We start from the raw sequence: 23,279 nt of genomic DNA, 5'->3' as shown, positions 1-23,279 counted from the left end.
CAGTCCTCTTAGTTTGTGGTGTATCAGCCAGCCACTTACTGCCACTCACATTGCGTTGTAAAATACACAGGGCCTGAGTTTGGGTTCAGTCTCCCCCCCAAAAAAGTGAGATTGAAAACCTCACAAAGTGGATAAACCTCAGTCCTCTTAGTTTGTGGTGTATCAGCCAGCCACTTGCTGCCACTCACATTGCGTTGTAAAATACACAGGGCCTGAGTTTGGGTTCAGTCTCCCCCCAAAAAAAGTGAGATTGAAATTCTCACAAAGTGGATATACCTCAGTCCTCTTAGTTTGTGGTGTATCAGCCAGCTACTTGCTGCCACTCACATTGCGTTGTAAAATAGACAGGGCCTGAGTTTGGGTTCAGTCTCCCCCCCAAAAAAAGTGAGATTGAAATTCTCACAAAGCGGATATACCTCAGTCCTCTTAGTTTGTGGTGTATCAGCCAGCCACTTGCTGCCACTTACATTGTGTTGTGTTATACACTGGGCATGAGTTGTGGTGCAGTCTTCCCCCAAAAAAAGGGAGAATTAAATTCTCAACAAGTTTATATACACCTTCTACCTTGTTTTACAGTACCATATAATGGTTGTTATTTTGGTTAGATTTTCCCAAAAATGAGGAAGTCTGGTGGAAGAGGCAGTGGGCGGTCGTTGCCAGCTGGTACTGATGGTGGTGGTGGTGGTGGAGCATCTGGTGGTAGTGGGAAAAGCAAAATAGCAGCTAAGGCTGGAGGTGTTGAGCCAGCGTCATCGTCTGCCTACACAAGGCCTCGAAGGCTCCCTTATCTGGGAGTAGGAAAACAAGTTTTAAAGCCAGAGCAGTAGGAAAAAGTTTTGGCTTTCATTGCTGACTCAGCCTCTAGCTCTTTCGCCTCCTCTTCTGAAAGTTCCAAATATAAAAGCAACGAGTCGTCAGTGGATGCTCCCGGTCAGGAACAAGTCGCTTCCTTGTGTCCTTCACCCAAACCTAAAGTGAAGGATGCGGCAGGCGACACTACAGTTTACTCCATGGAGCTCTTTACACATACCGTGCCTGGGTTAGAAAGGGAAATTGTTAACAGCCGATTACAAGATGAATTGGACATGGAGTGCACTGATGCACAGTCACAGCTAGATTATTATGCTGTTCCATTGACTCAGATCACTACATTGCCCTCGCAGTGTACTGAGCCAGAAACTGACCCTGATGAGACTATGGTGCCCCGTCCCGAACGCTATAGCACCTTACACGGCGACTCAGAGAAAGGTGCACATGACATTGAAGAGGAGGTGATAGATGACCCAGTTGTTGACCCAGATTGGCAGCCATTGGGGGATAAGGGTGCCGCTGACAGTAGCTCAGAAGCGGAGGAGGATGATATGCAGCAGCCATCAACATCACAACAGCTTTCACCTGGCAGGCCCGTCTCAGGCCAAAAAAGTTTGTCAACCAAAAAAACAGTTTTAGGACAGCGTGGCCATCCGGTGAAAGTAGCACAGCGTGCAATGCTTGAAAAGGTATTGCATAGTAGGAAGAGTGGAGTGTGGCAATTTTTTAACCAAGATCCGAATGATCAGTGCAAAGTTATCTGTAAGAAATGCTCAAAGACCTTTAGCAGAGGGAAGAATCCCCTAAATTTAAATACAACGTGCATGCGTAGACATTTAACCAACATGCACTTGCAAGCCTGGACTAACTACCAAATGTCCTGTACCGTTGGTGCACCTGCTCAGAATGAAGGTAGTCAGCAATGCTACATTGCTTCCCTCACTGTAAGCCCACCAGTTAGGACACCACCAGCAGCAAATGTGGAGGTATCGTCGCAAGGCCAAAGCAGTCAGGGAATGACAAGGTTTTTGGTAGGAAACACTGTATGTAGGTCAACATCAAGAATACCATCACCAACCCTCTCTCAATCGGCCATGTCCACCACCACCACCACCACCGCTAGTTCCACCATATGCACCTCTCCAGTCCAGCTCACCCTACAAGAGACTCTCGTAAGGAAAAGAAACTACTCATCCTCTCATCCGCGTACACAGGGTTTGAACGCCCACATTGCTAGACTAATCTCGTTAGAGATGATGCCCTACCGGTTGGTTGAAAGCGAAGCTTTCAAAGCCCTGATGGCCTACGCAGTACCACGCTATGACCTACCCAGTCGACACTTCTTTGCAAGAAAAGCCATCCCAGCCCTCCACCAGCATTTCAAAGACCGCATTGTCCATGCACTGAGACAATCAGTCAGTAGAAAGGTGCACCTCACAACAGATGCATGGACCAGTAGGCATGGCCAGGGATGTTACGTGTCTATCACGGCACACTGGGTTAATGTGGTGGATGCAGGGTTCACAGGGGACAGCCATAGTGGGACAGTTCTGCCTAGCCCACGGTCTAGGAAACAGTTGGCTGTAGGCGTTCACCCCTCCTCCTCCTCCAGAAGCGAGAGCTCGTCCACAGAGCGCAGTCGCACGACCACTCCATCCGCAGCTGCCAGTGTTGCACACGAGGTGTCCCATTATGGAACAGCTAGTGGTAAGCGTCAGCAGGCTGTGTTGGAAATTAAGTGTTTGGGCGACAACAGACACACCGCGGAAGTTCTGGCCGAGTACTTGCAGCAAGAAACTCAGTCATGGCTGGGCAGTGTACATCTTGAGGCTGGCAAGGTAGTCAGTGATAACGGAAGGAATTTTATGGCTGCCATAGCCCTTTCAGAACTGAAACACATACCTTGCCTGGCTTACACCTTGAACCTGGTGGTGCACTGCTTCCTGAAAAATTATCTGGGGTTACCAGCCCTGCTCCTGAAGGTGTGAAGACTTTGCTCGCACATCCGCCGGTCACCCGTACACTCCAGCCATATGCTGAGCCATTAGCGATCGCTGAGTCTTCCCCAGCACCGCCTAATAATCGACGTTGCAACAAGGTGGAACTCCACACTGCACATGTTTCAGAGGCTGTGCGAACAGAGGCGTGCTGTAATGTATTTGTGGGAGGATACACATACACGGGCAGGCAGTTGGATGGCAGACATGGAGTTGTCAGGTGTGCAGTGGTCGAAGCTACAAGACCTCTGTCAAGTCCTTCAGTATTTTGAGGAATGCACACGGCTGGTAAGTGCAGACGACGCCATCATAAGCATGAGCATCCCCCTAATGCGTCTGCTGATGCAAAGTTTGACGCACATTAAGGAGCAGGCGTCTGCAGCCGAGGAGTAGGGAAGCCTTGATGACAGTCAGCCATTGCCTGCTCAGGGAACTCTCCTGGACGAGGTGGTGGACGAAGAGAAGGAGGAGGAGGATGATGGGGATGAATATTTATGGGAGGAGGATGCTTCTCAGGGGGCAATAGAAACTGGTGGCGTTGCAAGGTCAGGTACAGGGTTTTTGCGGGAGACAAGTACAACAGGTACTGCTGCATCGATTCAAAGTGACAGGAGACTGCATTTGTCCAGTATGGTTACAAACTATTTTTCCTCCCTTATCGATGTTCTCCTTCACAGGTCTTTCCCCTTTGATTACTGGGCATCTAACATAGACACCTGGCCTGAATTGGCAGAATATGCATTACAGGAGCTCGCTTGCCCTGCTGCTAGTGTGCTATCAGAAAGAGTCTTCAGTGCTGCTGGTTCAATACTGACCGAAAAAAGGACTCGTCTGCCTACCCAAAATGTTGATGATCTAACCTTCATTAAAATGAACCAATCATGGATTTCAAATTATTTTGCCCCACCTTCCCCTGCTGATACGTAGCTTGCCTGGAAAATGTCTTGCTTTTGGCCTCCTCTGACTGACTGACCCAATTCCTCCATTTGCAGCTGCTGAATGTCCACCATAGGCCATTTTTTTACCTCCCTAAATGGGCTGACTCCCCCCACAGGGCCGTGGTCACCACCTAGCGCAAGCACCCGTGCGAGTGCCGTTTGCCTGGACAGGTGGGTGTGCCCACTCTTGAGCGACGGCACTGGCACAGGGTCCCTCATAGTGCAATGAAGTGTCTCTGACGGTGGTGGTGCACAACCAACGTCAGACACACCATCGTAATATGAGGGGCCCTGAGCCAGTACCGCCGCCCACGAGAGAGTGTTCCCCCCCAAGTCGAACAGTGCTCTACCACTTGCCAAACTTACCTCTTCCTGCTCCACCACTGTGTAGTCTGTGCTGTTAAATCCTTCAATGGCACTGCCAATACAAATTTTTTGAAATGATAGATGATAGCAAAAATATACAGGGGCCCTGGCCTCCATTTAGACCAGTTAATACTTTGCGCCAACTACCACTGTCTGCTACTCAGCAGAGGAGCCCACCCCTGTACCTAGCTATGCCACCTGTTTATTTATGAACATTTTTTGGGTAGACATTTACCTCACTTTATTATTTTGGCCTACTAACTGTGTCAGCCACTCCTTACAGTTGTCCTCCACTGAACAAAAATATGCCGCCTGTGTACTCCTGTAACCAATTTTGAACTGCATGTAGCCTACTTTTTCATTTTAGGCCTACTAAGTCTGTCTGCGCCACTCCTTACAGTTGTCCTCCACTGAGCAAAACTGAGCCGCCAGTTTACTCCTGTTTTGAATACTAAACTGCATTTGACCTACTTGTTTGGTTGGGCCTACTAACTGTGTCTGCCACTCCTTGCTTTTCTCCTCCACTGAACAAAGCTGAGCCGCCACTTTACTCCTGTTTCGAATATTAAACTGCATTTGGCCTACTTGTTTGGTTGGGCCTACTAACGGTGTCTGCCGCTGCTTGTTGTTCTCCTCCACTGAACAAAGCTGAGCCACCACTTTACTCCTGTTTCGAATATTAAACTGCATTTGGCCAACTTGTTTGGTTGGGCCTACTAACGGTGTCTGCCGCTGCTTGTTGTTCTCCTCCACTGAACAAAGCTGAGCCACCACTTTACACCTGTTTCGAATATTAAACTGCATTTGGCCTACTTGTTTGGTTGGGCCTTCTAACGGTGTCTGCCGCTGCTTGTTGTTCTCCACTGAACAAAGCTGAGCCACCACTTTACTCCTGTTTCGAATATTAAACTGCATTTGGCCAACTTGTTTAGTTGGGCCTACTAACTGTGTCTGCCCCTCATTACAGCTGTCCTCCACTGCACAAAGCTATGCCGCCTGTGTACTCCAGTTACCAATTTTGAACTGCATTTAGCCTACTTTATTATTTTAGGCCTACTAATTCTGTCTGCACCACTCATTACACCTGTCCTCCATTGAACAAAGCTATGCCGCCTGTTTACTCCTGTTACCATTTTTTAACTGCTTGGAGCCTACTTTTTTAATGTGGGCCTACAAACTGTGTCTGCGCCACTCATTACAGCTGTCCTCCATTGAACAAAGCTATGCCACCTGTTTACTCCTGTTACCAGTTTTGAACTGCATTTAGCCTACTTTTTTATTTTAGGCCTACTACCTGTGTCTGTCTGCGCCACTCAATACAGCTGTCCTCCACTGAACAAAGCTATGCCGCCTGTGTACTCCAGTTACCAATTTTGAACTGCATTTAGCCTACTTTTTTATTTTAGGCCTACTAAGTCTGTCTGCGCCACTCATTACAGCTTTCCTCCATAGAACAAAGCTATGCCACCTGTTTACTCCTGTTACCATTTTTGAACTGCTTGGAGCTTACTTTTTTAATGTGGGCCTACAAACTGTGTCTGCGCCACTCATTACTGCTGTCCTCCATTGAACAAAGCTTTGCTGCCTGTTTACTCCTGTTACCAGTTTTGAACTGCATTTAGCCTACTTACTTTTTTGGGCCTACTAACTGTGTCTGCCACTCCTTACAATTGTCCTCTGCTGAACAAAGCTATGCCGCCTGTGTACTCCTGTAACCAATTTTGAACTGTAATTTAGCCTACTTACTTTATTGGGCCTACTAACTGCCAGCCCCTCATTACAGTTGTCCTCCGCTGAACAAATCTATGCCGCCAGTTTAGTCCTGTTACCAATTTTGAACTGCATTTAGCCTACTTACTTTATTGGGCCTACTAACTGCCAGCCTCTCATTACAGTTGTCCTCCGCTGAACAAAGCTATGCCGCCAGTTTAGTCCTGTTACCGATTTTGAACTGCATTTAGCCTACTTACTTTATTGGGCCTACTTATTGTCAGCCTCTCATTACAGTTGTCCTCAGCTGAACAAAGCTATGCCGCCTGTTTAGTCCTGTTACCAGTTTTGAACTGCATTTAGCCTACTTTATTATTTGGCAAAAACAAAGCACCAAAGACGCAGTCAACACCGTCCAATAATTGCAAATATAAAAATGACCTTTATTGAAAGATAAAAACACAAGTAAACAGCATGGCAGGAAAAACATCCCCTATACAAACCCGCACACACATGTTAAAAGGGACCAGACTCAAGTGCATGGATAATATTGTGGACCACGAGGGTACAAGATCCACATAAAAAGTCCTGATCGTATTTAGTATATATAAACATCTATCAGCGGTACCTGTGACCATATAAACATGGATCAAAAGATCAAATACCTACCACAGTGGCAAGTCACAGTACCCACACACAGCAATCACGTCCTCCCCGACGCGCGTTTCGGCGATTTGCCTTCCTCATTATTTGGGCATATATCTGTTTCCTCGTCATCCTGCCCATTGCCCAGCCACTGCTAGATGACTCTGCTGGTACATTGACCCAGACCACTACATTCCCCTTGCACTACACAGCCAGAATCTGACCCTGCTGAAAGTCAGGTTCCCCTTCTATACCACCTTACACGGGGACAAAGAGGAAGGTGCAGATGAAAGTGTAGGTTCCTTCATCAGGTGGGGGAGCATAGTCATTGGCAACGTCACTGGCACAGGGCCCCTCATAGTACGCAAAAGTGTCTCTGCCGGTGGGAGGCGCCCCCGCCGTCATACACACCGCCGTACTTTGAGGGGCCCTGTGCCAGTGCCAATGCGAACGAGTGGGCCCCCCCTTCTTGCTCAGGATCACAGCACTTGCAAAGTTTAAATGCTTACCTCTCCCTGCTCCACCGCTGTGACGTATTCCGCGTTTCCTGGGCCAACGAAAAACTTGAGCCAGCCCTACCCCCCACAAATTTAGCCAAATGACCCCCCGTTTTCAATGCCTAACTATTATTATAAAGTAAATTAAGATTGACAAGCTTCAGTAATAAGAATTGATGTTTTTGGCATTAAAATGGGCACTGTAGGTGTTTTCCTGTCTTCTACTCTCTGCCGACTTTGATTCCCCATTGACTTGCATTGGGTTTCGTGTTTCAGTCGGCCCCCGACTTTTCGCAATAATCGGCCGATTTCACCCGACCCGACTTTTGAGAAAGTCGGGTTTCGCGAAACCCGACTCGATCCTAAAAAAGTAAAAGTAGCTCAACTCTAGTCATGAATGCATTCCCATGGATTTTACATTAGCAATTTCCTCACTGATCAGAATATAGGGTTCTTCTTTATTACATTGGACATTCCCTCATTTTTTACTGTAAAATGGGCCCTAGTATATTTAATATTGCAAACTTATTTTAATATATTTGGTGTAAGATGGCCGCTGGACAAGTCCTTGAGGGGAGATACTGTATGTGTCATTGCAACTATTAGCTGTGGTGATGTGAGCTCGGAAGTATGCTCACATCACCGCAGTGGAGACATCCATTGTGTGTACTAAAGATACTGACCTGTGCGTTTGGACCCACTGTACTATATGGACTGTTTATTTTTCTGTTTGTTACTTTGTGCTGGAAAAGGCAGTTCATTAGTCTTTCCTAACCAGAGCAGTTTATGCCATTTGAATAAACTTGCTTGGACATTCCAGTAGTTCCCTACAATTGATAGAGAATGCGGGCAGCGTTCCCAGCAGAGACGTGAGACTGCTACAGGAAGGGCTACATGTCTTGGGTTAAGTCTGTTACAAGCCAGCAAGCATCACCAGACAAGATGGGGGACCTGCTGAAACACCTGATCCAATTGCAGGAGCAACAGCAAGAGACCAACAGGCTGTTAGGCTGTTATTACAACAGATCCAGCAGGAGCAACGGCAGCAGATGCAGCTTCTGGTAACCGCCATCCAGGCCAGGATGAGCGCCCCAACCCCAAGTCCGGCTATTGACGCCCACGTTCGGAAGGTCGGGAAGGCGTCTTATGACTTAACTTTGCATGATGCCAACGAGTATGACAAGTTAAAAACTAAGATTGTCGCACGTTTGGGGGTGACAATGACTGTCAAGTCACACCGGGTTCACCGCTGGGCGTATCACTAGGAAAAACCACCTCGCTCCCAAATGTTCGACCTGTTGCACCTTGTTCAGAAGTGGCTGCAACCAGAGTCCTCTACGCCTGTGCAGATAGCAGAACGGATGGAGTTGGACCGGTTTGTGCACTCCCTGCTGAGACCTACACAGATTTGAGTTGCCCAGGGTGATCCCCAGAATGCCGATGAACTGGTCGAGAGATACCAGGGGATTGAAGGTTCTTTGGGAAGGCAGCCCACTCCATACTGGGGGTCACAACAGGGGGCGGAGTCCCAAAAGGGGATGGGACATCTAAGGTCCAAAGGGGCGGGGGAGGTGGTGCCCAAAGTCCCTACGGGTGATGTTATTTGCTGGAGGTTCCACAGGCCAGGACATATAGCTGCCTGTTGTCCCATGACCACCGAGCCAATGGACTGCAGCACATGACGGTGCTGCTCGTATTTTGCCTATCTGGCCTGCAGTGTTGTTCCCCAAACAGGAGAGGGGCTGCAGGCATGCCCCGTGACAGTAAACAGGGTACAAGTGACTGGTTTGTTGGACTCAGGAAGTTTGGTAACCCTAGCGAGGGCCACAATTCCACATCGGCTGATTCCTGGAAAGAGGATGGGCATTCGCTTTATCCATGGTGACGCGAAGGACTACCCTGTGCCCCAGGTAGTCATAAACACAAACTGTGGCACAAAGTCTCATGAGGTTGGCGTGGTTAAGAACCTATTGCACCCTATTATAATAGGGCGGGACATTGTGTTATTTTGGGACTTGTGGGAAAAAGGGATGACGTCTGGTTGCCCGGACAACAGCCAGATCGCTCCTAAAGAAATCTTGTCGCAGGCTGCAGATGACAGGTTTCCGTTGTAAGTGCTTGTTGGCGATGAGGATGAGGCAGCATCCACTGAGGCCAACATCCCTGAGCTGGATGTGTCAGGGGGAAACTTTGGGACCACCCATCTCAGGGACATAAGTCTAAAAGGGGCCTTTGATAATGTAACGGTACTTAATGGTGTTGCTCAACAGCCGAGGGCTGACACTCGATACCCACATTTTGCCATGAATGGGGAGATAATATATCGTGTCACCAAGCTGAGAGGAGAGATAATTGAGCAGTTACTGGTACCAGGGCCATACAGACGCAGAGTGTTAGACATGGCCCATACACATGTGTTAGGTGGTCACCTGGGCGTAGGCAAAATCCAGGAACGGATCCTGCAGAGGTTCTACTGGCCTGGTTGTCACCGTGCTATTGTGAATTTCTGTAGGTCCTGTTCCACCTGCCAGCTGACATCCCCAGTGGCCAATTTTCTTAGCCCCTTGGTGCCGTTGCCCATTATTGAGGTACCGTTTGATCACATATCCTTGGATCTAGTAGGACCCCTGGTCAAGTCCGCCAGAGGACATCAGTATATCCTGGTGATACTGGACTATGCTACACGATACCCGCAGGCCATTCCACTACGTAACTCCTCCGCAAAGTGTATTGCCCGAGAGTTGGTCCATGTCTTCTTTACTACAGGGTTGCCTAAAGAGATCCTGACGGACCAAGGGACCCCGTTTATGTCAAAGGAGATGAAGGAGTTGTACAAAACCCTGCAAATCACACAACTCCTGACCTCAGTCTACCAACCTCAGATGGATGGCTTGGTAGAAAGGTTCAATAAAACCTTCAAGGCCATGTTGAAGAAGGTCGTAGAGAAAGACGAACGGGACTGGGACTGTCTACTACTGTACCTTCTGTTCTCCACCCGAGAAGTACCGCATGCCACTACTGGGTTCTCCCTCCCCTTTTGAACTGTTGTATGGCTGACACCCTTGTGGACTCCTCGACGTAGCAAAAGAGACATGGGAGGCGGAGTCTACACCCTACTGGAGTATAATCGAGCATGTGGCCCAGATACAAGAGAGGATTGCCAAGATGATGCCCCTCATGAAAGAACACCTCCTCAAAGCACAAGAGGCGCTGTTGAGAGTCTACAATAGGTTGGCAAGGGTGAGACACTTATGAGTGAGACACTTATGCCTTATGCGATACAGGGGAAGGTGGGAGAAGTGAATTATAGGGTGTACCAACCCGGAAAAAGTAAACACGAGCAACTATACCATGTCATTCTACTAAAAGCCTGGAAGGACCGGGAATGTTTGGTCACGGAGATGTCTCCAGTCGTACCCCCAGGGAACCCACTGTCACCAGCCGGGGATCAAGTTAAAATTAATGAAGCACTCACCAAACAGCAGTGACGGGAGACTCGGGCACTGGTACAATAGAATACAGACGTATTCTCAGAGCTGCCAGGGCAGACCTCGGTGATCCTACATGACATAGTCACCGAGCCCCGGGTAAGTCTACGGATGAAACCCTACCAAGTGTCAGAAGCCTGAAGGCAAGCAATCGCGGCTGAAGTGAAACAAATGCTACAGTTAGGAGTCATTGAGGAATCCTGGAGTGAGTGGGCTAGCCCCATTCTGCTGATTCCAAAGCCAGAGGGGTCTCTACGTTTTTGTAATGACTTTAGGAAACTGAATGAGATATCTAAGTTTGACCTCTATACTATGTCCCGGGTGGACAAGCTAATTGAGAGACTGGGGGAGGCCCAGTACTTCACCATGCTCGATCTCACCAAAGGTTACTGGCAGGTCCCGTTAACAGCATCGGCAAAAGAAAAGACCGCGTTTATCACACCAGAGGGTCTCAATCAGTATGTTATTTTGCCTTTTGGGTTACATGGGACTCCGGTCACATTCCAGAGGCTGATAAACATTGTGTTGGAGCCTCATGGGAAACACGCTTTGGACTATTTGGATGACATAGTCTTCTATAGTAACAACTGGGATACCCACCTGGCCCAGGTACAAGCAGTGCTGGAGTCTCTCAGAATCACGGGGTTAACAGAAAACCCAACGAAATGTGCGATAGGACTCACGGAAGCCAGGTACTTAGGTTACGTGATCAGCCATGGGGATTTCAAACCCAAAGTAAACAAGATCAAGGCCATCCAAAACTGACCCAAGCCGTTGAGTACCAAACAGGTGAGGGCATTCCTTGACATCATTGTGTACTACCTTCGGTTTATACCCAATTTTCCAGGGAAATCGGCACCCCTAACTGACCTATTAAAAGGTAAGAAGTAGTGTTGAGCATTCCGATACTGCAAGTATCGGGTATCGGCCGATACTTGCTGTATCGGAATTCCGATACCGAGATCCGATATTTTTGTGATATCGGGTATCGGTATCGAAACAACATTAATGTAAAAATGTGTAAAAGAGAGAATTAAAATAAAAAATATTGCTATACTCACCTCTCCGACGCAGCCTGCACCTTACCGAGGGAAGCGGCAGCGTTCTTTGTTTAAAATTCGCGCTTTTCTTTCCTTTACGTGAGTCCCGGCTTGTGATTGGTTGCGTGCCGCCCATGTGACCGGGACGCAACCAATCACAGCAAGCCGTGACGTAATTTCAGGTCCTTCAGGATTTTAAAATTACGTTCCGGCGTTGTGATTGGTTGCGTCGCAGTCACATGGGAGACGCAACCAATCACAGCAAGCCGTGACGTAATTTCAGGTCCTTAAGGATTTTAAAATTACGTCCCGGCTTTGTGATTGGTTGCGTCGCAGTCACATGGGAGACGCAACCAATCACAAGCCGTGACGTCACGGGAGGCTGGACACGCGCGCATTTTAAAATGGGCGCGTGTCCAGCCTCCCGTGACGTCCCGGCTTGTGATTGGTTGCGCCGCGATCAACCAATCACAAGCCGGGAGGCTGGACACGCGCCCATTTTAAAATTTTAAAATGCGCGCGTGTCCAGCCTCCCGGCTTGTGATTGGTTGACCGCGGCGCAACCAATCACAAGCCGGGACGTCACGGGAGGCTGGACACGCGCCCATTTTAAAAAGCGCGCGTGTCCAGCCTCCCGTGACGTCACGGCTTGTGATTGGTTAATGGCGGCCATGTTGCCGGGACGCGGACCAATCACAGCAAGCCGTGACGTAATTTCGTCACGGCTTGCTGTGATTGGTCCGCGTCCCGGCAACATGGCGCCGTGACCAATCATAAGCCGGGACGTCACTGGAGGCTGGACACGCGCGCTTTTTAAAATGGGCGCGTGTCCAGCCTCCCGTGACGTCCCGGCTTGTGATTGGTTAATGGCGGCCATGTTGCCGGGACGCGGACCAATCACAGCAAGCCGTGACGTAATTTCGTCACGGCTTGCTGTGATTGGTCCGCGTCCCGGCAACATGGCCGCCCTGACCAATCACAAGCCGGGACTTCACGTAACCAAGTAAAAGCGCGAATTTTAAACAAACAACGCTGCCGGTTCCCTCGCTGAGGTCCAGGCTGCGTCGGAGAGGTGAGTATAGCGATATTTTTTATTTTAATTCTTTCTTTTACACATTTATATGGATCCCAGGGCCTGAAGGAGAGTTTCCTCTCCTTCAGACCCTGGGAACCATCAGGAATACCGTCCGATACTTGAGTCCCATTGACTTGTATTGGTATCGGGTATCGGTATCGGATTGGATCCGATACTTTGCCGGTATCGGCCGATACTTTCCGATACCGATACTTTCAAGTATCGGACGGTATCGCTCAACACTAGTAAGAAGTCAGTTATGGTCCAGTGGAATCCTCAAGCAGAAGAAACATTCCAGTCCTTGCAGTCGGCGTTGTGTGGACAGCCAGTCCTCGTCAGCCCTAACTTCAAGAAAACCTTCATCGTACAAACCGATGCCTCAGAGGTTGGTCTAGGAGCAGTGCTGTTGCAAGAGGTGTACAGGGATGAACACCCAATCACCTACTTAAGCAGGAAACTGACCCTGGAGAAAAATTATAGCGTAGTGGAGAAGGAGTGCTTGGCGATTAAGTGGGCATTGGAGTCCCTACGCTACTATTTGCTTGGGCTTCAGATTCGGTTGATAACAAACCATTCTCCCCTCGTTTTTATGAGCAATGCAAAAGAGAGAAATGGTTCCTGTCCCTACAAAACTTTAGGTTATCAGTGGAACATCAAGCGGGGAAGTCAAGGGATATGCGGATGCCCTGTTACAGGCCCCCTGTATGGTGACAAGTGTTCAACCCCACAAGTTTGAACAGAGGGGGAGGTATGTGAGGCAGTGAGTGGGGTCATATGCGAGGGTCAATATACAGTATATCCCTCATGATGCGGACGCTGGAGTGCCTTGTATTCACTGCAGGACACCTGTGAGTCACAAGGCAAAGTAAAAGTGAGTGAGGACCTGGTCAAGCTATTTGGCCAAAGCATTGTTCAGGAAAACCCATTATAGGCTTTTATTTTTTAACCCCTTAAGCCCCGAGGATGGTTTGCACGTTAATGACCGGGCCAATTTTTACAATTCTGACCACTGTCCCTTTATGAGGTTATAACTCTGGAACGCTTCAACAGATCTTGGCGATTCTGACAATGTTTTCTCTTGACATATTGTACTTCATGATAGTGGTAAAATTTCCTCAATATAACTTGCGTTTATTTGTGAAAAAACGGAAATTTGGCAACAATTTAGAAAATTTTGCAATTTTCCAACTTTGAATTTTTATGCCCTTAAATCACAGAGATATGTCACGCAAAATACTTAATAAGTAACATTTCCCACATGTCTACTTTACATCAGCACAGTTTTGGAACCAAAATTTTTTTTGTTAGGGAGTTATAAGGGTTAAAAGTTGACCAGAAATTTCTCATTTTTACAACACCATTTTTTTTTAGGGACCACATCTCATTTGAAGTCATTTTGAGGGGTCTATATGATAGAAAATAACCAAGTGTGACACCATTCTAAAAACTGAACCCTTCAAGGTGCTCTAAACCACATTCAAGAAGTTTATTAACCCTTCAGGTGTTTCACAGGAATTTTTGGAATGTTTAAATAAAAATGAACATTTAACTTTTTTTCACACAAAATTTATTTCAGCTCCAATTTGTTTTATTTTACCAAGGGTAACAGGAGAAAGTGGACCCCAAAAGTTGTTGTACAATTTGTCCTGAGTACGCTGATACCCCATATGTGGGGGTAAACCACTGTTTGGGCGCATGGCAGGGCTCGGAAGGAAAGGAGTGCCATTTTACTTTTCAATGCAAAATTGACTGGAATTGAGATGGGACGCCATGTTGCGTTTGGAGAGCCCCTGATGTGCGTAAACATTGAAACCCCCCACAAGTGACACCATTTTGGAAAGTAGACCCCTTAAGGAACTTATCTAGATGTGTGGTGAGCACTTTGACCCAACAAGTGCTTCACAGAAGTTTATAATGCAGAGCCGTAAAAATAAAAAAATCATATTTTTTCACAAAAATGATCTTTTCGCCCCCAATTTTTTATTTTCCCAAGGTAAGAGAAGAAATTAGACCACAAAAGTTGTTGTGCAATTTGTCCAGAGTACGACAATACCCCATATGTGGGGGTAAACAACTGTTTGGGCGCATGGCAGAGCTTGGAAGGGAAGGAGCGCCGATTGACTTTTCAATGTAAAATTGACTGGAATTGAGATGGGACACCATGTCGCGTTTAGAGAGCCCCTGATGTGCCTAAACATTAAATCCCCCCACAAGTGACACCATTTTGGAAAGTAGACCCCCTAAGGAACTTATCTAGATGTGTTTTGAGAGCTTTGAACCCCAAGTGTTTCACTACAGTTTATAACGCAGAGCCGTGAAAATAATTTTTTTTTTCACAAAAATGATTTTTTAGCCCCCAGTTTGGTATTTTCACAAGGGTAACAGGATAAATTGGACCCCAATAGTTGTTTTACAATTTGTCCTGAGTATGCTGATACTTCATATGTGGGGGGGAACCACTGTTTGGGCTCATGGCAGAGCTCGGAAGGGAAGGAGCGCCATTTGGAATACAGATTTAGATGGATTAGTCTGCAGGTATTACGTTGCATTTGCAGAGCCCCTGATGAACCCAAACAGTAGAAACCCCCCACAAGTGACCCCATATTGGAAACTAGACCTCCCAAGGAACTTATCTAGATGTGTTGTGAGAACTTTGAACCCCCCAAGTGTTTCACTACAGTTTACAACGCAGAGCCGTGAAAATAAAAAATCCTTTTTTTCCCACAAAAATGATTTTTAGCCACCCACATTTTTATTTTCCCAAGGATAACGAGAACTTGGACCCCAAAAGTTGTTGTCCAATTTGTCCCGAGTACGCTGATACCCCATATGTTGGGGTAAACCCCTGTTTGGGCGCACGGGAGAGCTCGGAAGGGAAGGAGCACTGTTTTACTTTTTCAACGCAGAATTGGCTGGAATTGATATCAGACACCATGTCGCATTTGGAGAGCCCCTGATGTGCCTGAACAGTGGAAACTCCCCAATTCTACCTGAAACCCTAATCCAAACACACTCCTAAGCCTAATCCCAACGGTAACCCTAACCACACCCCTAACCCTGACACACCCCTAACTCTAATCCCAACCCTAATCCCAACCGTAAATGTAATCCAAACCCTAACCCTAACTTTAGCCCCAACCCTAACCCTAACTTTAGCCCTAACCCTAACTTTAGCCCCAACCCTAACCCTAACTTTAGCCCCAACCCTAACCCTAATTTTAGCTCCAACCCTAGCCCCAACCCTAACCCTAGCCCTAACCCTAGCTCTAACCCTAACCCTAGCCCTAACCCTAGCCCTAACCCTAGCCCTATCCCTAACCCTAGCCCTAACCCTAGCCCTAACCCTAGCCCTAACCCTAACCCTAATGGGAAAATGGAAATAAATACATTTTTTTTAATTTTTTAATTTTTCGCTAACTAAGGGGGTGATGAAGGGGAGTTTGATTTACTTTTATGGCGGGTTTTTTAGCGGATTTTTATGATTGGCAGCCGTCACACACTGAAAGACGCTTTTTATTTTTAAAAAATATTTTTTGCGTTACCACATTTTGAGAGCTATAATTTTTCCATATATTGGTCCACAGAGTCATGTGAGGTCTTGTTTTTTGCGGGATGAGTTGACGTTTTTATTGGTAACATTTTTGGACACGAGACATTTTTTGATCGCTTTTTATTCCGATTTTTGTGAGGCAGAATGACCAAAAACCAGCTATTCATGAATTTCTTTTGGGGGAGGCGTTTATACCGTTCCACGTTTGGTAAAATGGATAAAGCAGTTTTATTCTTCGGGTCAGTACGATTACAGCGATACCTCATTTATATCATTTTTTTATGTTTTGGTGCTTTTATACGATAAAAACTATTTTATAGAAAAAATAATTATTTTTGCATCGCTTTATTCTCAGGACTATAACTTTTTTTTTTTTTTTGATGACGCTATATTGTGGCTCGTTTTTTGTGGGACAAGATGACATTTTCAGCGGTACCATGGTTATTTATATCCGTCTTTTTGATCGCGTGTTATTCCACTTTTTATTTGGCGGTATGATAATAAAGCGTTGGTTTTTTTGCCTCGTTTTTTTTTTTTTTTTTTTACGGTGTTCACTGAAGGGGTTAACTAGTGGGACAGTTTTATAGGTCGGGTCGCTACGGACGCGGCGATATTAAATATGTGTACTTTTATTGTTTTTTTTATTTACATAAAGAAATGTATTTATAAAAACAATATATATATTTTTTTTTTTGCATTTTTTTGGGGATTTTTTTTTTTTTTTTACACATGTGAATTTTTTTTTTTTACACTATAACATTGCCCCATGATGTTATAGTGTAAGATCGCCGATCTGACACTTTGCTGTGCACTGTGTCAGATCGGCGATCTGACGTGCACAGCTCCTGGAGGCTTCCCGACGCCTGCTCTGAGCAGGCGCAGTGAAGCCACCTCCCTGCAGGACCCGGATGCCGCGGCCATCTTGGATACGGGCCTGCTGCAGGGAGGAGGAGGTAAGAGACCCTCGGAGCAACGCGATTACATCGCGTTGCTCCGGGGGTCTCAGGGAAGCACGCAGGGAGCCCCCTCCCTGCGCGATGCTTCCCTATACCGCCGGAACACTGCGATCATGTTTGATCGCAGTGTGCCGGGGGTTAATGTGCCAGGGGCGGTCCGTGACCGCTCCTGGCACATAGTGCCGGATGTCAGCTGTGATAATCAGCTGACACCTGGCTACGATCGGCCGCGCTCCCCCCGGGAGCGCGGCCGATCGCATATGACGTACTATCCCGTCACTGGGAATTAAGTCCCATGTCACCTTGACGGGATAGTACGTCATATGGGATTAAGGGGTTAAACCTACTACAGGAAGGTAGTGGGGTTGGTCCATTTCCTCTGGCTCTTAGTACACCCAGACTAAGAAATGGTATATAACGGGAGAGGAAGGGTGAAATAAACCTAACAGAAGGATAAAGAGAAGGATAACACCAAACAAACTTGGAAACTGCAATTTCCAGAGACAACTCCAAAACGGCTTCTCAATCCCCTGCTCACAACTCCCAAACCAATGCCAAGGTATAGCAAGCTATCACCAGCAACTATTAAAGCAAAGAGGTGAGTATTTATACCAGAGGGGAGTGGAGAACTATAAATAACTGACACAACACAGGATGGAAAGCTCTATGAGCCAAACAGAACAATTTAACCCTTGCAACAACAGAGCAAGTAAAATCTGCAGGCCTGAACCCTTGCAACACCAGAGCAAAGGAAATCTACACAGCTACCTCGAAGGCAAAGCAGATCCATCCAGTGCAGGTGCACGTATAGCTAGACGCCGCAATCTTCTGTCCCATGAACTAGATGAAACCACTTTGTCATGTTACCCCTATGACAGTGCCCCCTCCTAAGAGGGGACTCTGAACACTCAGGACCAGGTTTATCTGGATGTAAGACATGCAAGGACCGGACCAACTTGGTCTCATGAATATCAGACGCTGGTACCCACATTCTCTCTTTTGGACCGTAACCTTTCCAATGAACCAAATACTGAAATGACCAATGTATATTCAATAATTTTGTCTATCTGAAACTCCAGATTACCATTAACGGGGAAGGGGGTGGCAGAGCTGGTTCTGAAGATGCAATATATCTGTAGAGGTGAGAGAATGTGATTGGGTCCCTGCTTATTCGGAAAGCTATAGCACTTACCAAATAAGCTGCATAGGGAACCCAGATACATGGAGCGTGCCGGCTGATCAGCTGTCCAGCTCCACAGCTGCATGTGTCGCTGCATGTGTGCTTCAAAAAAGCAATGTTTAGAGACAACTCCAAAATGGCATTTTCACAGCTCCCAAACCAACTCCAAGGTATAACAAGCTATCACTGGTAGCTACCAAAGCAAAGAGGTAAGTATTTATACCAGAGGAGAGTGGGTGTATCTGCTGCCCGAAAGACAAGTGAGTGTGTCTGCTGCAATCCAACTCTGAATTTGCAGAGCTGAGGAACTGGGTCACTCTGGGACAGAAACCCAACCAAGAGACAAGGGCAACTCAACTCGCAACCACCCTGCAGATCCTTAGCCAATGGGAGAGGCTTTTCACAAGAAGCAGGTTGTTATACCGGAGTATCCAATTACCTCATGAATTTGTCTTCGTCTGGCAAGTGGTAGACCAAGAAGGATTGGTGGTAAGCCTGGCCAAAGAAGCTCATAAGAACAGTGACCAACTCCGTACTCAGAAAGACCATCCTATGGGTACAGTGGCTGGTGTATTCACCTCAACTGTGACAGACGGTTGAAGAGACTGGCCAAAGCTGTCGTCAGTGTAAGCTGAACAAACCCCCAGAGCAGAGAGACTTTATTCAAGCTATCCAGACCACTGTTCTCTTGGAAGTTTTGATGTTTGATTACTTGATGACTGTGGTTATGTGTCGGGATTTCATTTGCGTATATGGGTGCCAAGGAGAATCCATTCAGACCAAGGGACCTGCTTCCAAGGAGGGGTAATGAACAAGTTGCATCTTCTCTATGGTATCGATAAATCCAGGACAACATCATACTACCCACAAAGGAACGGAGTTTGTGAACGCTTCAACAGGACCTTGTTGTAAATGTTGTGAACTTTGGAGGAAGACAAGAAAATGAGCTGGCCCGAACTAATCTCCGAGTTGATGTGGGTGTACAATAATCGAGTGCATGCAACTACGGGATACACACAATACATGCTGCTGTTTTTTCAGAGAGTTGTAGTTGGATCCGAAGAATAGTTATCCAGGAAGCAGTCCGAATACCTGAGTCTAAGAGCATAGACACTGACTGTTGTGAATTAGACTTTTTGGCTCCCTCTTGTGGTCACTAGTGATATGACACTTTGATATTCCTTCCCTTGCTTGGTACCCACCTGGCCTCATTAGTCCAGGGGTGTCGCTATTTGAACTTCCTGGATTTTCCGTCTGGTGCCTGGCATCGTTGTAATCAGATCCTTCTGTTTGCTCCTATCTGCTGGTCCTGGTTCTTTGCAAAATTAAGCTAAGTCTGCTTTCTTGTTTTTGGTTATTTTCTGTGCTCTTATTTTCGTCCAGCTTGTACTAAATGTGATTCCTTATATTGCTGGAAGCTCTAGGGGGCGGATGTTCTCCCCCCGTGCCGTTAGACGGTTCGGGGGTTCTTGAATATTCCGCGTGGAGTTTTTGTGAGGGTTTTTGCTGACCATATAAGTCATCTTCCTATATTCTGCTATTAGTTAGCGGGCCTCTCTTTGCTAAAACCTAGTTCATTTCTTGCGTTTGTCTTTTTTTCTTACCTCACCGTTATTATTTGTTGGGGGCTTGTATCCAACTTTTTGGGGTATTTCCTCTGGAGGCAAGAAAGGTCTTTCTTTTCCCTGCTAGGGTTAGTTAGTTCTCCGGCTGGCGCGAGACGTCTAGAATCAACGTAGGTACGTTCCCCGGCTGCTGTTATTTGTGTGCTAGGTTCAGGTATATGGTCAGCCCAGTTACCACTGCCCTATGAGCTGGGTTTTATGTTTGCAGACTTCGCTATTGTCTCTGAGACCCCCTGCCATTGGGGTCATAACAACTGACTTCAGATAATGAGATGTATGTTAGAGCAGAAGTTATGAGAACTGGAGCATTCAAAAAGGTCCCTGACGCAGTAAAAGCCGTTCCAGACACTGGACCATGTGCTAGTATGAGCCAAACGGCCTGTGAAGAATATTGGAGATATAATTTCATGTCAATGATTTTTATTCTATTTGGCATGGGATTATAAACCCCCTTTCTTTGTGCAGCTGTAACAGGACACCTGACTCAGCTGGGGATCAGCCTTTTCAGCTTCAGAGAAGAAATTCACACCCTGCTGTCTAATTTCTTTGTTGAGTTAGCTATGATTTCATAAGGAAAATATGGACTTATCATACATCCTCATCACACACTGGTTACATTTTTGAGATCTTTGGAACGGACTGAAGTGTTCCAGGGTCTCAATCCATTCTAGCACCACAGGATGGGGAGATACTTGTAATGGCTAGTAGGAGCCAAGTAGAAAAGCTGTGTTTGGGACCTCCATAGACTTCTGTTGCAGAGAGAATCTAGGCGGACTCTCTGCACAAGAGCACAGAGTTTTGTTGGTTTAAATAAGTTTGACATGACATTTTTTTGTAGATATCCTGCATACAACAACTGCAGCATATGGCGTTTTCGTATTTCAAATAATTGTTTTTAATTTGTGTTGTATGTTCACAGTGCAATATGTGTTAACAGGTGGAAAGTAATGATATAATTTATTGGGTGTTGCCTTGTATTTAATTGTATCCCCCGTCACTTCCCCTCATTCACGAAGCCCATTGTAGCGCATTGAGCGCGAAATGGTCATCGTTTCTTGAAGTCTCCCACATTCCTCCAGCTGAGACCGAACCCGCTATTACATGACTGAATAAAGAAAGTTTTAACAGGAGGCTGAGTGCTACTTTTTCTTCTATTTTGGATAATTTATTTTTAGGAGACTGTTTTCCATGGGAATGAACAAAAGGGGGTCCTCTTAGGCTATGTGCACACGATGCGGATTTGCTGCGGATCCGCAGCAGATTTTTCCACGCAGAAACGCTGCAGATCCGCACTGTGATGTACAGTACAATGTAAATCAATGGGATAAAAAAAAGCTGTGCAGATGGTGCGGAAAAATCAGTGCGGATTTCAAAGAAGTGCATGTCACTTCTTTTGTGCGGATCTGCAGCATTTCTGCAGCGTTTCTGCACCCCTCCATGATAAAAATCCGCAGTGGCAAAACCCGCACAAAATCCGCATAAAAACCACACAAAATCCTCATAAAAACCGCAGCAAATCCGCGGCTGTGGATTCTGCCAGGAAATGCGGATTTTGTGCAGAAAATTCTGCACCTCTTTTCCTACGTGTGCACATAGCCTTACTGTGCAGGGCCACAATGTCTCTTTATTTCTTCATCTGGCATATTGTAGAAGTTGGGGGGGAAAGTGGGGAATGTGCTCTAGAAGAGATCAGCTATAAATAATGATTATTTTCTGCAGAGACAAGTCCTGGCAGGGAGACGTTATGGCGGTCTGTGCCAGTTGAAGAAGAAAGTATACACAATATACAGAGTTCCTGTGTATTATGTCCCTGGTGATCACTGTATTACCTGTACACTGACACTATATATAGAGCTCCTGTGTATAATGTCACTTGTGATCATTGTACAGTCTGTACACTGTTTTAACTGTACACTGACATTACACACTGTATTATTTGGTCATTATGTGGTTATATGTGTTTGGGTCATGGTGTGGCTGTATTTGTCCCTATATGTGGTATTATTCGGTCACTATGTGGTGGTAATATGTGGTCTGGTCATGGTGTGGAGATATTTGTCTCTTGTAGACAACTAGGTTCTGTTTTATCTAAGTGGTGAAAAAAAATTCCAAAATTTGATTAAAAAAAAAAAAGCGCGCCATTTTCTGGTACCCATAGTGTCTCCATTTTCGTGATCTCAGCTTGGGTGAGGGCTTATTTTTTGAGCGCCAAGCAAACGTTTTTAATGATACCATTTTGGTGCAGATATGATCTTTTGATCGCCTGTTATTGCATTTTAATGCAATGTTGGGGCTACCAAAAAAAATTAATTCTTGCGTTTTGACTTTTTTTTCTTTATTCTGTTTAGTGATCAGGCTAATTCCACTGGTCTACAAAAAAAAAATAATTCTGGCATGGACTTTAAGAACAGTTTTAGGGTATGTTCACACGTTCCTGATTTCAATCCTTTTTTTTGAGGACTAAAACCGCAGCTCTTGGCAGAAAACGCAGGTGCGTTTTTGATGCGTTTTTGATGCGTTTTTGATGCGTTTTTTGATGCGTTTTTTGATGCAGTTTTCTCTGCAGATTGTCTGTGTTTGACACAAATAAAGCTTTAACTGCAGTGGGGGGAAAAAAAAAAAGAAATGATGTAATTTCCTTGTCCAACCCTTTTCTTCTTCCATCCTCCATTTTGGGACTAAAAATGGACATGCGTCGCACTTGCGTTTTGCGCCGCATGCGTCACTGCAGCGCACGCATCCGGGCGCAGAGGACGCAGCAAGTTACATTTTTGCTGCGTCCAAAATCAATAAAAAAAAGGACGCATGCGGCGCAAAACGCAGCGTTGTGCATGCGTTTTGCTGCGTTTTTGTTTGCGTTGTGTGTTGCGGCGCCGACGCTGCGGCGCACAACGCAAATGTGAACATAGCCTAAGTGCCACGTATTTCAGTGCCACGTATTTAAGTGCCACGTATTTCAGTGCCACGTATTTCAGTGCCACGTATTTCAGTGCCACGTATTTCAGTGCCACGTATTTAAGTGCCACGTATTTAAGTGCCACGTATTTAAGTGCCACTTATTTCAGTGCCACGTATTTCAGTGCCACATATTTCAGTGCCACGTGCCACATATCTAAGTGCCACGTATTTAAGTGCCACGTATTTAAGTGCCACGTATTTCAGTGCCACGTGCCACGTATTTAAGTGCCACGTATTTAAGTGCCACGTATTTAAGTGCCATGTAATTAAGTGCCACGTATCACGTATTTCAGTGCCACGTATTTAAGTGCCACGTATCACGTATTTCAGTGCCACGTATCACGTATTTCAGTGCCACGTGCCACGTATTTAAGTGCCACGTATCACGTATTTAAGTGCCACGTATTTAAGTGCCACGTATCACGTATTTAAGTGCCACGTATC

This window comes from Ranitomeya variabilis, chromosome 5, assembly GCF_051348905.1.
Source record: "Ranitomeya variabilis isolate aRanVar5 chromosome 5, aRanVar5.hap1, whole genome shotgun sequence".
In the NCBI taxonomy this organism is placed as follows: Eukaryota; Metazoa; Chordata; class Amphibia; order Anura; family Dendrobatidae; genus Ranitomeya; species Ranitomeya variabilis.
This window is presented reverse-complemented; position numbering follows the sequence as displayed.